The sequence below is a fragment of the Elgaria multicarinata genome, chromosome 1, assembly GCF_023053635.1.
Source record: "Elgaria multicarinata webbii isolate HBS135686 ecotype San Diego chromosome 1, rElgMul1.1.pri, whole genome shotgun sequence".
NCBI lineage: Eukaryota > Metazoa > Chordata > Lepidosauria > Squamata > Anguidae > Elgaria > Elgaria multicarinata.
In genome coordinates this window covers 104,910,116-104,926,648 of record NC_086171.1, presented here as the reverse complement: position 1 = coordinate 104,926,648, position 16,533 = coordinate 104,910,116, and the positions used below count along the sequence as shown (strand labels likewise).

General features: G+C 42.7%; 1 protein-coding gene across 1 annotated transcript in view; it reads left to right on the top strand.

The window, feature by feature from the left end:
- The window catches only part of STX6 (syntaxin 6), a 590,646-nt gene that overhangs the window by 526,296 nt on the left and 47,817 nt on the right, over window positions 1-16,533 (top strand). The gene's annotated exons all lie outside the window — the stretch shown is intronic.

The following is a 16,533-nucleotide window of genomic DNA, read 5'->3' as shown; positions in this document are numbered from 1 at the left end:
CTTGATCTGGATATCTGAAAACCTTAGTTATTCAAATGCATTGTTCCATCACCCCCATATGACACTTTGTGTACCCTTCCTTACTTTTTAGTTGGTCTACTTTCTTCTGAACAATTCATACTAATTTGTTTATATAGCATCAGCAAGAACTGTTCTTTCTGCTGGGTCCAGGGTTTGGGACTTGGCTATGCTACCAAATGCTGCCCATTTGGTAAACAAAATTCACCTGTGCATGAACTCACATGTGTGCCTGGAAATATAGGCCTATTGTGTGCATCAGGGAGGCCATTGACTCTATTTCAACAAAATGGGGGGTGGGGAATAGTTCACAGACAAATAACAGTGTTTCATTTTATATGGCAGAAAGAAGATTTGGTTAGATTAGATTAGTATACCAACCTTTCATCAAACCAACAGTTTATTTCTAATAGCAGTGAAAGAGAAAAGCAGAGGTAGGAAATTAGAGTTCACAAAATAAGAAGCAAGGAGGATGCTAAAGGGATGGTGAAGAAGGGCTTGGGAGACTGTATGCAACACAGATGTTTTGTTTTGTCTTTTTAGTTTGAGTTGCCACACAAGGGGCGGAATAGATAGATTTTTAGATCAGTTTTAGGACAAAAAGGAGAACTAAAGTCAAAGTGGGTCTATTTATCTTTTTTCATAGTAAGGGGAACTCTAGGATCTCACCTCCTGGCTGGTCACGGGTGTACAATGGACACAGGCTACCCTCTGGTCTACATGAGTTCAAAATGGTGCAGACACCAACCCAGATGGGATAGATCCCCAAAGGGTTCTGATTCAGATAATGGTGGGGAGGCTGAACAGTTGGCTAAGCCATTATTAGGAAACCCTGAGCCACACAATTTGTTTGCAAGAGTAGAATTTGTAATAGAGAGCCTAAAAATGAGGTCTCTGCTTGGATACTGAGAATTCTGAGGACAAGGGAATTAAGGGGAAGGAGGCAAGGCAAGGCAGCTAGCTAAGAGTGTGATGAGTGCGTGGTTGCACTGGGCTCAAGACCTTGAAAAACCTCTGCACAATGTCCTCTAAGCTTGCTCATCAAATGAGTAAGTGCCTTGATTTAGAGTCAGTGACTTATAAACAGTGATATAATCCTCTGCAAAGGCTGGCTCCCTGGAATTCTGAGAGGCCTGCAAAAGGTCAGTGGCCCTCAGATTGTGGTTGTGTATCCAAGATGGGGAGGCATGCAGGTGTCTCAAGAAGAAGGATTGAGTTCACCGTGTGATCGGGCTGCGTCACAGAATGGAAGCTGGCTAGCAAGCTGGAATGGGTACTTCACAGGGGTGAAACTCCCTCTGAGACTACAGGGCAGCAAATCTCTCTGGGTGAACAAGGCAGTGAGGTGGTTCAAGCAAGGGAAAACTCTGGCCCTGGGCTAGGCAAGGGAGAGCACTAGGAGGGATCAGGAAGGTCCTATGATCAAGAAGAGTAGTGGATGCCTGAACTCAATGCCAGCCATAGACTTCAAACAGAGGGACAATGACCTTGGGTGGATTCAGGATGGGCTAGAACAAAGGGATCAGTAGCTTGATTTTGGGGAATGAAATAGAAACTCAAGGAGGTTCCTGGCTCCTTGACTGATTAAAGCAAACTGACTAAGCATTACAAAAGCCATGCTTCTAAGAGACAGTTAGGTAGAGCTATACAGAACGAAGTGCCCACTGGTGGTGCTTTAACCTGCTGATCTAGCTTGAGATGAAGACACGTCAGAATTGAAACATGTTTCCTTCCTAAGTTATAAATTGGCCAATATAAAGGTATCCTCGTGGGTGTGTCTGGCTGAAGTGGCAACTTGACAGACAGGAAGATATTTGCATTTACCTGGAGTACCGAAGCTTTGCAGAATGCAAAAGGACAACTCCTTTAATTAAGTCATAGTGGAGGACACAAAGGTCAATGAACTTCAGTCACAGTAAAGGCATTTAGCTTAATTTACTAATGTCATAATTGTCTGGCTCCTGGCTGCCATGAGCATCCCGATGCCCATGCAGCCTTTCCCAGACATGAACTACACATGTACAAAAAACCATCCTAGCTGAGCTTCTCAGTAACAGCTGCTTATTAAGCTTTGTTGATAGGTGGAAGAAGTTGTAGGAATGGAAGTTTTGCTTTCTCCAGCATTCAAATCTTTAATGTCTCAAATGTTTTCTATCCTGAATACGAAGGAATTTGTGGATTTTTTGAAATCAAAAATGAAATGAAATTGTCACCCATCCCTAAGAAGGAGGCTTGAATCATAGTCTGATAGCTTCTGACCACTGTCCTCACCAGATGGTCTAGCAGCCATATGCATATCTACTAAGCTTCTACATACACTAATTAAAGTCTAATGGCTGTGCTCTGGTAGGCTCTTCTGATTGGTTCAGAATGAGAAAGTTTTGGAACTCCTACACTTCAGTTTTTTGGTCAGATATCACGTGGTTTCTACCCTCCTGCACATAACGTTCATGGGTTTTCCCCACTGAGTTGTATATAACAACCCTTAATTTGAGTTTTATTATTATTATTTATTTATTTATTTATATAGCACCATCAATGTACATGGTGCTGAGCTTTAGATATAGAAGCTACTTTTAGTGCCTTAGAACTCATGGAGAAACAATAAAGGAGAGTGTGATTTTAAGCATGCACAGAGTGATTCCGGCCAATAAGTAAATACAGCCACCCTTTATCAGGAGCGCCAAACCTCAGGTCCAGGGACCAAGTCTTACCTTCTGGGGTCCCAATCCAACCCTCCAGGGTTTGCAATATGGGGATGCCCCCTGCTCTTGGCTCTACCCCATTTCCCCTGATCACGTATTGTTTGGTGACCTCCTGGGTTTTGTCCACTTACCCTCTATTCTAAATGGTTGAAATACTTCTTCTAAGATTTTGTTACTAGCAATATATACTTTAAGCTAAAATATACTTGGATTTTGGCCCCTCCCCTTTTGCTTTATCCCCCCCCCCCCCCATACACACACACACTTCTGGAATGCGGTCCCTTAGAGCTTCTCTGAAGTGGAACCTGACCCTCAGGCTGAGAGAGCTTCAGCATCACTGTCCTACAACAAGAGCTTCTAGTCCAGAGAGCATGACTTCTAGCCTTGAGTGTCGCATCTTGTATTCTAGAAAGTAAGCACTGTAAGGTCCCATGAGCATTAAAAAGAAGCCACAAGTTATAGCAAATTTGTAGGTATGTGACTCAGCCCTAAAACATGAATTCTTGAACTACAAAGAACATAGCTATTCTCCTGAAGTCCATCTATCCCAGGATGCCATCTCCACAGAGGCCACCCAACTGCCCTGAGAAGCTCAAAAGGATGATGGCCATCTCCTTTGATCATCAGTGTCTGTATTGGGATTGCATCCCTTGTGCTGAAGCTTCTTGGAGCATAGGAGATGCAGGCTTTGGAGGAAAGACTATCCCAAGGTGGCTGCAGACAGACCTTTATGAGGCCCAGTATTGGGCAAAAGATGGGATAATAATAATAATAATAATAATAATAATAATAATAATAATAATAATAATAATAATAATATCGATCAAAGTGGAGAGGCGGGCAAGAAATATTATTATTATTTTAATTAATATCTCCTTAACCATCTCCTTGTCTCTCCTGGATGGCAACAGGTCCCCTTGGGTCACAGTTACAAAGGTTAGTGGTTTTGTAACATGACGATGGGGATATTGCTGCGATAATTGCTACACTTATCTGAATCCTGCCTATTTATATACATACATATCCTTGGAAAACAATTACTGTTTTGCTGAAGAATTAAAGGTCTTTCCCTCTGTCATTTGCAGCTGGGCTTATGGGTAGAGAACATTACTAAAGGCCATGAGGAAGGCATGTTTTGAAAACACCATAGTTATGTGGGGGTACCTTGGAAGAGTTTCTGGAAACTACAACTAATGCAAAATGCAGTAGTTGGGCTGCTACTCAGCTCACTGTGCAAAACAGCTACATGGGATGGAGATTGAAAACAGCAGCCAAACTCTTGAAAAATTCATCTTTAAATTCTCTCATTCAACTGCTACCTAATGAAAAAGAAAGTACTCACTGGAGCATTCCCTGCTGATGTGTGGGATCATCATCCAGCCAGCCCATGAACATCAAGGCTAATGACTCTTTGCTCGAGTCAGTTGGAGGGTTGCAGTATGCCAGCAGAGCACCCAGCACTGGTCCACTGGGAATCGAACTGTAGTCGTTCCAAGCACCGAGAGATCTAGAAGTCAGCTCCCCGGAGGAAAGCAAAACCGCTGTGTCTCTTCAGTGTGGCAAGAAGTACTACCGTTCAGCCCTCCCTCTCAAGTGCATTAATACATATTTTATAATTTCCAATGTATGTGTCTATATATTACACAGGTATATAACTATATATTACACACACACCATCACCGCCACCTGCAATGAGGATCAGAGCTCTTTCTAATGCAGCTGCATCTTGGCAGCAGAGCTGCAGTCAATCTTGTAAAAGCAATCCAAGCAGCAGCTATGAGTATTAGAGAGCCACACTGGAAGTACGCACAAGCCAAACCACTATACACAATTGCCTAAAACTAATCCTGTGACAAGTAGAACCCACATTCCGCACCCACAGCTGAAATGCATAGTTGGAACAACTAGCCATGATGGTTGTATATTACCTGCAGTATCAGAGGTAGCAGGTCTCTGAATCTCAATCGGTGGGGAACATGAAGAGGAGGACGCCATCGCACTCATGTCCTGCTGGTGGGCTTCCAATTGGGGGGAGCTGGCTGGTCACTGTGAGAACAGTGTGCCAGATTGAAGAGACCTATGCTATGATCCTGCAGGGTTCTTCTTATGTCCTTAACAAATGATGCCATTTTTCTTAATGGGTATATTCATGCTTATATTGCATACCGTATTCCACTTGCCATGGAGAGTAGCAAGGAAGTGAAGTCCGCCTCCTGATGACCAGAACCCCCCTCCCCTTCCTGGCTTCTGAGTTCTCAAAAGGCACTGCCCCCATATGACTGAGGGGCCCACCAAGCTGAGCTCCCAGCCACTGACCCGTCCCACAAATGGCAACAGGGGGTCTCTCCCTTTCTTCTTCCTGGGCACTCTTCACAGACAACTTGGAGAGGAACCTCTCCCCTTATGCAGGTCAGAAGCCGAGAGACATGTTGGGGGAGCAAATGCATCCTCTGGGGGTGCTGGGAACTTCAGGAAAGGAGCAAGGGCCTGCAGGGCACTGCAATCCTCTCCAAGCCCATGTTACCTCTCCCCTCCCCACCATAAAAGGGATCAATGGAAGGATCCTTGCCTACCCCCAAATCATAGAGTCCACCTTGGCTAGCAAAGAAAATGTCTCATATGGGCTAATTTCTCTCTGTAGGATGGGGCTTTACCCCTTTTGCTCCAGCAATCTGGGTGGTCTTTCTAAATTGTTCCTTGCCCACAAACACTAGTGGCATGGAACAAAGCATTTGGTCTATTCTCTGCTTATGGCACTTGATAGTCTCTGGACACTTATGTCAGCCTGGGAGGGATTCCAGTTGAGGAGGGCGGTGGTGGTAGTAAAGATGAAATGTGATGTATGGAAAGGTCTGCCTCAGGACAAGGGTTATAGAATCATAGAATCGCAGAGTTGGAAGGGGCCTACAAGGCCATCGAGTCCAACCCCCTGCTGAATGCAGGAATCCACCCTAAAGCATCCCTGACAGGTGGTTGTCCAGCTGCCTCTTGAAGGCCTCTAGTGTGGGAGAGGCCACAACCTCACCAGGCAACTGATTCCATTGTCACACTGCTCTAACAGTCAGGAAGTTTTAAAGGGTCTGGACTCTTTAACTTGCAGGTCCATTTTAGCCCTATGAATTTGTGAAATGGAGGTAGTACCAGGTAACTAAGGTGCTGCAAAGGGTGGGTGGGTGGGTGCCTCTCCCTTATAGAACATAGAAAAACCAGGTAACAGTTTGCTTGGAGGCTCAGTGAAGTCAGCAGGCCAGACATTGTATGCCACACACTCTAACACAGGAAAGGTACTTTCAACTTTTGAATACTGCTGGTGGACAGCAGCAGCCACCAAGCAGCTTTTTGTAGCTTCCATCAACTCACTATAGAGCACCATACAGAAAGTGTAGTCTAACTGAGCAGTAAGAAACTGGGAATCTCCGCAGCAGTAGCAATGTACTTAACCATTCTTGATTTTCCCCAGTTCCCCCTCCCCAAAGCACCTCCAAAAGGGTCAGTGTAGAGTTAAATCCTGCTTTATATTTTTAGCTTCTTTACCTGTTACATGCACACACACAGAGTTTCCCCCAATTTCCTTTTAGACTCTGTGTAGCACCAGGACTCAACGTGTCTATGAAAATTTGGGAAACTGCCCTAGATATAGACATTTCTAGTTATGGGAAATGTACTTGTCCTTAGAACACCCTGAAATAAAAAGCTCTCCATAACAGGTCCAAGAAATGATATTGTGAAGCAGATCCAGGGATGGCCCCTTGGAGAGGCAGAACAGAAGCAGAAAGGGAGGGGTGAAGCAATGTCCTGTCCTTCTGTAGGGAAAGGTTCCTGCTGTTTCTTTTGTATGGAGAAAGCTCTGTTCAGAGATGGCTTCATATTGCTTTCCTTACTGCTGCTTTGCTGCAGTGAGTAATATGGACCAGGGCAGAGGGTCTATATCAATCTAGCAAAGCAAAAAAAATGAATGAAAATTGAATTCCCTTGGGAGAAGGGAGGAGGAGGAGGGAGAGCTGGGCTCTAGACAGAAAGATAAATCAAAGGATGCTGGGGAGGAGGAAGAATGATGAACCAGCTCCCAGTCAGAATGAAATAATTAGGGGAGCAGGTTGGAAAGGCGGGGGTGGTGGTTAGTAGAGACATGGGAAAGGCGGCTATTATCTGTATGTCACAGAATAGTAGGGCATATTTTGCACAGGAGATCCCTGCAGTCCCAATTTTGGAACACATTACAACCACAGGAAGATGTACCTCCAAACAAGCAGGTAAGATGCTGCATGCTGCATGTGCTGCTGCTGCTGCCCTACCCCCCAGCCATCATATTATGGAAGAGGAAGATTGCAAAGCACAGCACATTCCTACATGATGGGCACTTTTTTCTATGCTCGTCCAAGAGAATAAGAGCTTTCCTGTATAATGTGCGTGTGTGCGCGCAAAAAATGCGCATTTATTAAGACCGCCCTAACAGCCTCCCTTGAGGTTGCATTTCTGTTCTAGCTATTAGGTTCAGAAATAAATGTAATTTGAAGAAAAATCTAGAACACATCTCATTAGTATTGAGGGGGGAGTTGTTGTGTCCCCCCCCCAAAGCAAGAGGCCTGCTAATTCAGCTATATTTCAACAACTTTTTTCCCCAGATCCAGGTCCCCATCCTTTCACCATAAACCAAGGAGAGTCCTCCTTTCTAGAAGGCCATCAGAATAAAGTGAAAACGATAGGATTTACAAGGATCCCATTATACAGCAGAGATGCTCAGATGCTGCCCCAGAAATATTTCTGACTCCATACCACAATTAGCTTGCAGAACTGGCTGCTTCAAAGTGTGATAATGGCAGCTAGTTTAGATTAGATGAATTCATGGAGGATAAGTCCGTCAGTGGCTGCAATGCTAGCTAAGAATTGAACCTCCATGGTCAGAGGCAGTATTCCATTAAATACCAGAAGCTTTGCGGGGGGAAACAACAGTGGAGGGTTGTTCTTCCCCTGTTTATGAACTTCTAGAGGTATCCATCTGGAAACAGAGTGCTGGACTAGATGAAGCCTTAGTCTGATTAAGCAAAGCAATCCTAACCTTCATATAAGGAACCAAAGAGCCAGTGAATGCTTCCAGACAAGGCTTTTTGATGTGCAATCACCATGCAGTTTTATGGCAGCCCAGACAATGTCTTCTTCCACTTGAAACCCTCCTATATTTTGCTGCTGCTGCTTCCATCTTTATCTTTATTACAAAAAAATCTGTTAAAGAGGGAAATAGCAGAACCACCGTGCAATCCCTTTGTTTGCAGGTATGGACAGAAAAATGCATGATTTGAGGCACACTAGGAGTTGTTGTCCCTGGGAAAGGTAAATTACGCATTGGGGAAATCCCTTTCTTCTCTATTGCTTGCCCTGCATTGCCAGTTTCAGAATCATTTCACATTCTGCACTGCAAGTTCTATGGTTAATTATGTTTCCTTGGAAGTAAGTTTAGCTGCCTGCAATCTTCTCTCTTTTTGAGAATAACTGTAAAAAAAAACCCACATATTTTTTACACACACACACACACACACACACACACACACACCAGAGTGCTAAAATGGCACTGAGAAGTAGCTGCTTTGGGAGAAAGGTGTGTGTGGTGACTATTGAATGATGTGTGGAGTAAAACGATGGGATAACACTGCCCATTCATCTAAATCATGCCCACTGTGTGGATGGAAAATCACAAGATGCGCACACCGATAAGTGAGATTTGCTTATTGGTCAATTGCAATTTCACTTGCAGCGGACAGGAGAAACGCTGCACTAGGAAACCTCATTCAGGAAGCCCCCAGTACAGTGTAGTGGTTAGAGTGTTGGACTAGGACTGGGAAGACTCAAGTTCAAGGCTCTGCTCAGCCATGAAGCTCAGTGGGTGACCTTGGGCCAGTTACTATCTCTCAACCTAACTTACATCACAGGGCTGTTGTGAGAATAAAATGAGAAGGGAAGAGCTGCATACACTGCCATGAGCTCCCTAGAGAGAGACAAGGCAGAGTATAAATGTAATTTAAAAATAGAACTCTTGCCTAAGGAGAGATGACATGATCAATAACATATGTGTAAACATGATCAATAACATATGTGTAAACAACATTCTTGTGTTCTTTATGCTTCATTCTAAACATATTATGGTGTGCTGGGAAGAAAAGAGTTAAAGGTGGAATTAGCAAAGGAATGGGGCAGGAGAACATGACTGAGGGCCACAAAGTGGTGCACACACATTCATCACTGGAGACATTTGAAAATTTTGGATGCATAATTTCAAAGACATTTCCACAATCATTTTCTTTTCTTTAAAAACAAGCTTAACTCCTGAAGTTCTGTGAGTTTAACACTCTCTTATACACATCCAAAAGATGTTTCAGCCGGCCCTCTGAACTCATTTGCCTCCATGACAATTGGCTATTTTACTTAGAGATACAGCATTTATTAATCTTAATCTTAAAATTCCTAGTTTGCTGCCTAGTTCCCCCATCCCAATATTTCCATAATCTGAACACTGATACCACTCATCATATCATTGTCCCAAACAAGTACAAGTGGGTGAGGTTTGGTAATCATACACAAACCTTCTCAAATTTTAATATTTTGGACTAAATTAATCCATCCCCCTTTTAGATTGGAAAAAATATAGGTGGTGTTGTTTTTTAAAGATGGAGTAATAAATAAGGGTGATTATTTAAAGACTGCAAAACCTGGTTTTGTTTTTCTAAAATAAGTCAAAAGATGAGATTATCATAATGTCAGAATCCATGGTACTAACGAGCTAGGGCAGAATCCAGCACTGTCCCTTGTGCCAGAAGGGAAACTCTGCCAACCTGCCCCTTCCAGAAATGAGCTTTTCCACTAGTTTTGGGCTAGCTCACAGAAGCACTAAGTTGTTGTACAAGCAGTAAAATACTACTTGTGTACTGGAAGTGGTGGGGCTGGTGGTTGCACATGGAATAGAATTGGGGCCGGTCACACGTGGAGCAAAATCAATGGTCAGCTCTACTACTGGTTGGATAGCATTGGATTCTGCCCATGGTATCCTGAAGGCAATGCTTCATTCCTACAGTGCTTGGCAGGACAAGTACCAAGGTTTCCCTTTGTGCAATTATCAAGAGCATTATGCCCCACATTGAACCTGGCAACCCTACTGGACATATAAAGGCCTTGCTTGACCTAGAGGAAGACTCCCTGTCTTCCTTTTATGATGGTTAAGGCCTACTTATATGAAAGACTTGGGAAGTGTCAGTGCTACTTAGGTTGAGGGCCAATGTGATACATTGGACAGAGTGAAGACAAGGGATGCCCAGGTTCAAATCCTTGCTAACCAATTAAATTCCCTGGGTGGCATTGGGTTCCACCATCTGACAGTTTAAAAAACCTCAGATGGTTGTTGTGAGGGTAACATGGGATTACTGAGAATAATTAGTCTTAAATTTACAAGTGTGCATAGTGACTGGTGTTGCTCATAGATTCTACCTCCCCTTGTCCAATGACCATTTATTCTCTCTCATCTAAATACTATAAGCTGCACTACGTCTAATATCAACACTTGAGAAGAACTTCGTTCAAAGTTCCTGCAGCCAGCAAGATTGTAGCACTTTATTTAAAGACACACCTTTGCTTTAAGACGAACCAAGCAAACCAAACAAACAAACCCAAAAAAACATTAACTTGAAGAAAGAAAGCATTACTACAAACAACTTGTGGAGACTGAACCATGATGAACACATACAGAAAATGATACATCATGTTATAAACAACACTGAAATTGCATTCCATTGTTCAAGAGTGCTTATGCAATGCCCAACTCCCAATCATAATTGGGGGAAATCAGGATTCCCTCCCCCCAAATCTCCAACTGCTTCCTTTGCTTTTTTTTAGACTGCACATGTAAGGATATATATGAAGGACTTTGATTTAGTCAAACAGGAAGCAAAATGCAACAGTTGCACCCTCACAATGGCTGCAGGCATTCTGTAAGCTTTTCTTGACATAGCCTCCATCTTTCTTTGTAGGAGAGGAATATATTAGAAGTGCAATTACAGGCTGATGGAATCATGGGGCATGATCCAACAGGAAGTTTTACAATTAAATAAGAATGACTGTACTTACCAGAGGAAAAAGGAAGATGGGTCTCTCATTTCAAGACATGGAGAAGAAGTTAATCTAACCTGAAAACAATGAAACCCATTTGTAGCAAATTGTACCCTCTCCCTGGCATCTAATTACCTTCCATCCCCTGGGCGGGGCTGGTTTCTTTTGGGAGAAATAATGGAAGATAAAATAAATGTAGCAGGAGAGTCCCAAACATAAAGGAAAGAGGAACCCCAAAGAGCAAAAGTGAAAGGGGGAGAGGCAAAGGGTGTCGGGTCTCCCTGCAGCGAAGGTGCTGTGATCCTCACAGTGTGGTGCTGCGAAAGTGACTCTGTGTGTGGGTCAGTGGAGGAGAAGGGGAGGAGGGGGTGATGGTGGAAAACAACCTCAGAGAAAATTAAATTGCACTTGAGGGCAAATTCTATTAGGGAATAGCGACTGTCTCTCAACAGCCTGCGTCCATTTAGGTAATTAGCTGCAGGATAGGAATCGCCGTCCAGGAGTTGGTCTCCCTGCTTCATGAAAGTCTGCTTTGACCCACTACACAGGCCTGTCATATTCCCACCCTCTTTCCAGCTTCACAGAGTACAATCTTCCTTCATCCCCAAGTCCCCCTCTGCTGTATATTCCGATGCCTTTGGTTTAGGGGATCAGGAGTGCCCTTTAAGCATTAAATGGTTAGGCCCTTCAGCCTCCTCTGCTCTCATAGAGATGAGCCTTTGGGCCCTGTGAGCCAAGCATTCTACACTTCAGCTGAAAATGAAAGGTGAGCATCTATTTAAAAATCAGAGGCTTTTCAACAAGTTTCAGATTTTGCTTTGGGAACTCATTTCTGGAAGTGGTCATTTTACATGAGTGCTTGTTCCACAAGCAGGCCTCTGTCTAAAACCATTCCCTTGCATTACTAGAGGTCCAAGGATACTATTTTGGACTATGTCCAGAAAGGGGAAGTGAAATGACGCATGGCTGATAACCATTCAATTGTGAAGTTCACTGGGTAACTTTGAGCCAATCACCCTCTCTCAGTCTAACCTACCACACAAAGTCATTGTGAGCATAAAAGTGTGTGTGTGTGTGGGGGGGAATGTACATTATAAAATATATTGGGATATTGGGCATCAGAGCCACAAAGGCTGGACCAGGAGTGGGGAATCTCTTTCAGCCTGAACACAATTTTGGAGAAGTTCTCAGAGGCCACATCTGAGTGGTAGGAAGAGCTGCAGGCAAAGGGGGCAGGGTTTCCCTGAGTTGCAATTAAATTAAACATGCTTCCATTTTAATGCTCCTTGTATTGTACTCTTTTTATTGTCAAATTGTTTTTAACATTGCATTTTAAATGTGATTTCAATATTTATATGTGAACCGCTTTGGGATTTTATTATTTTTAGTGAGCCCTATATAAATATCACAAACAAATAAATAATAAATCTAAGGCAAAAGAGGTGGTGTCAAAATACAAAAATATACAAGCATATTGTAGCTTAAAGTTCTTGCTGTCAGTAATTAAGCCTTAGGAGAGGATTTTCAACCTTTTAGAATGGGGAAAAACTGCACAAAAACCAGAAAACCACCAAATGATCATTGGTCAGGGGGAGGGGAAGCAGGGGAACCCTGGTGGGACAGATGTAGCCCCCCAGGCTTGAGGTTCTTCACCTGGGCTGGACCGTGTTGTGCAGATCTGAGGCTGGACTGAAGGAATGTAACAAACTTCTCCCAAAGTTGTGTGAATGACAAGGAGCTCAACCAGTCTGATGTCACCTTTGGGAGTGACATGGGCCAATGAGGGCTCCGGAGCAGAAAGGCAGCAGTCATTGCAGGAGGGAGGCAAAGCAAATCCATCTGCTGTTACCCCTCATTACCAGACCTATGGTCCAAAGGCACATGATGCCCCAGGTCAGTGGCAGCTGGTTGCTCCAATGTCAGTGGGGTGGTGAAACCGCTCCTGGTTTCAGTCAGAAACAATAAGAACTCTAAAGGAGATTCCCAAAGTGGAGAAGCTCTTTTAGAGTTCTGACTGGTTCTTCTTGGAACCCGGAATAATGACATTTGTGCCATCAGCCTCCACTGCCCCAGGCTAATATGCAGGAATTCAATTTAAAATCTGTTCTAGTTTTTAACTCTGTTTTAGTCTTATTTTTATTCTCCACTCCTTGAGTTTCACCATTACTATTTATTGTTACTTTTTTATTTTACTGTCAGTGAATTTTAGCTTGGTTTTGTTTTATATTTGTAAGCCTCCTGGAGAGCATTTTAAAATAAGGCAGCCTAAAAATACTGTCAGTAAAATAAGCCAAGCTTCTGTGTGCTGCCTTGAGGTCCACTGAGGAGGCTGTAAATAATAAAATAAAGGAACAAGGCCCGTCTCTCACGCCCTCAAGGGGAGCCTGGCTAGGGCAGCCCAGGATTTGTCTTACTCTTCTCTCATAAATTTGGTGGATTAGTTCAAAGCATGTTAGAAACACTTCTCTCATACTTACAATCCTTTGGCCAACTCCTGGGAGATACCCTGTGCTTGCAAAAGTGGTGTGCGTTGCTCTTGCCATTATGCTGCAGGGATGAGAGAAACGTCACCAGGCAGCATTTCTTTTTCTTTACATCTGTTAAAGTTACTGGAGCCTCCACAGTTTTTAAACCCAACAAACCTCTGCATTCTTGGCTCTTTTGCCCACGGCCTTCTAACATCCCCAGCTCTGTTGCCAGCTTACTTCCCCCATCCTGCACAGCTGACAGAAATTAAGCAGCCTCCACTTTTCCCATTACACCTTCCTGCTTAATTCCCCCTCACAGCTTCACCTGATTAATTTCCTCCTGTTCGGCAGCTCTTAAAGGCAATGGAGCAAGGCCAGGAAAAAAAAGGTGGCAATTGTGTTTTTAGGATGTTTTTAGCAATGTATATTATGTTTTAATTCAGTTTTATGTATTTTATCATTTATGGTTGTTCCCCGCCTCGGTCAGAATGGAGAGGCAGGTAAGAAATATATTATTATTATGACCTTTTTATTCTCTCAGTATTTTAACACTTAATTTTAACTTAAATTTAACTGTTCTAATTCTGTATTTTAATCTCCTATCAATTTTTGCTGCGTGGTTTTATCCTGGTGGTGCTTTTTATTCTGTATTTTGTATTTGTGTTTTTAACCTGTTGGTTCTTTTATTATGGTTTTAATTTTTGTGAACCGCCCAGAGAGCTTCGGCTATTGGGTGGTATAAAAATGTAATTTTTTAAAATATTATTATTATTATTATTATTATTATTATTATTATTATTATTATTATTATTATTATTATGTCCCTTGCCTGTTATGTAGGTCATAACCCTTTATGTTCCTAGACTCTGTAAAAGGTTGCTGTCTCCCCCTGATCCCTGCCGAGCTCCTAATGTTTTTTCTTTAATTGCCACAGAATAACATTCTTGACAGGTATGTAACAGCTGCTGCAGTTCCCAGTTTAGAGATACAGCGATGGGAAGAGCAGTGCTGTTACATGCCTGCGAATCCTGAAATCACAGGAACCCCTCTCAGGAAAAAAAAGAAGACATCCCTAACCTTTTTGGGTCAATGGCTACATTTAGATTTTTGAGAAGGTTGTAAGCACTCTCACAAAATGACTGCCACAGGGCCTTGCCCATTCATAAAATAGCTACCATGGGGGGAATGGCCAGTCACAAAACACTCATTTCTCTAGAAGGCAAATTGATAAAACCAAAAGAAAAGTAACTTGCCAAACAAGCTAAGTGCAAGGCAGAGGTGGGGTCAGCTCCAAACCCCACTATTAGACCCTCTATTCCTTTGCTACCTTCCTTAGAGTCAAATTAAGCAGCCCTGTGGGCCATGATCTGGTGTTGAGCTTCCAACATTCCCCCCACCCCGGTTGCTATTTGTCCCCAAATGTAAACTTCCGTAAACGATGCTTAGCAGGGCTGCATCCTAATAACCTGAGAAAACTGGGGAATCCACCTATCTGAAAGCAATCAAGAGTCTTGCATCACCTTAAAGGCTACCAAAGTTATTATGACATGAGCTGCTCTATTCAGTTTGGTGTTACCTTGGCTATAACAACGCTTTCTGAACTCTGTTTTGGGGAACACTGGAATGCCTCAGAATTTTCTCAGGGGGTTCTCATTGAGAAGATCAGTCAGCATGAATGAACTTCTCTGAAATGACAGTGCAACTACTGCTGCTGAACTTCAGTGGTGCTCAGTTACAGGTGAGCATTGGGTGTGTCCTGATGCCTGTTCTCAGTGCACATGAGGTAACAGTGAAGCATAAAAGGCCCTGGCAGTGCGCGGCAGAATGCACCCAAAATCTTTGTAATGTCCTGGGGCTCTAAGGTAGAAGTACATGCATTCTTTGGCCGATAGTTCAAGATAGTTAATAGCTAGCCTGGTTAATAGGCTTCAGTAGTTTGTTTATTTAAAACATTTCTAGAAAAAGAGCCCTCCCAAGGCAGCTTACAACAATAAAATTCATATAATAAGAAACAATATGGTAATAAATCAGAAAATATTCATAAAAACAAATATCAATAGAAGGCAAAACCTACATCACAAATGCAGCTACAACACAGAGCAGTCCAGTAAAACATGATCAGGGGAAGGTCAGAGCAAACAAGTAAATCTTCAGGGCCTTACACAAATATAGAATGATCAGGCCTCACAGACTCACAATGGCAATGCATTATAGAGGTATGGTGCCATGTGTATGTTCCCACTTAGCAGGCCTCAAAGATCAGCAAGTGAGAAGGGCCTCTGTTGCTGATCTTAAAGTTGGTGGAATGAAGTCTGATAAGATGTAGGCTTGTAGCAAATAACAGCAACAACGAACTTGAAGAAATAAACAGACTCAATCGCACCAAACTCACAAAACACCACATGCTCCATCCCAACTCATGCATTGAAAGAATAACAATCAGCAGGAAAGAAGGAGGAAGAGGTCTGCTGGATATCAACACAATCCATGCTAAACAGATAAAATCACTCAGAGAATTCTTCCACACTAAAAACACCCCCATTCATAAAGCAGATAAAAATTACACCCCACTCAACCTAGCACTACAAAACGAAGACCAAACACTACCACTCTCACTTGCAGAGAAAAAAGAAAAATGGGCACAGAAAGCACTCCATGGGAAGCGCTACAACATAATAGAATCCACAAATAAACAAAGAACAATCGTACGAATGGCTGAGGAAGGGTGAGCTATTTCCAGAAACAGAAGGATTCCTAATAGCTATGCAGGATCAAGTTATAGCAACCAAGAACTACCAAAATACATCATAAAAGATAACAATGTAAGAACAGACCTATGCAGGAAATGCCACCAATTTCAAGAAACAATAGACCATGTAACAGGAGGATGTAAAATTCTAGCAGGAATGGACTATACAGCCAACACAATACAGCTGCAAAAATAATTCACCAACAACTGGCCATCAAATTCAATCTTATCAAACAATCTACACCATACTATACATATTCACCCGAAACAATCTTGGAAAATGCAGATTATAAAATATACTGGGACAGAACAATTCATACTGACAAAACAATACCTTGCAACCGACCAGACATAATGATCATAGACAAAAAAGAAAAACACCTCATCGACATAGCAATACCGAATGACAAAAATGTTGAAAAGGAAGAGGATATACACCACTGGCCATGGAAGTCAAAGAACTATGGCAACAGGAAAAGGACACAATTATTCCATTAGT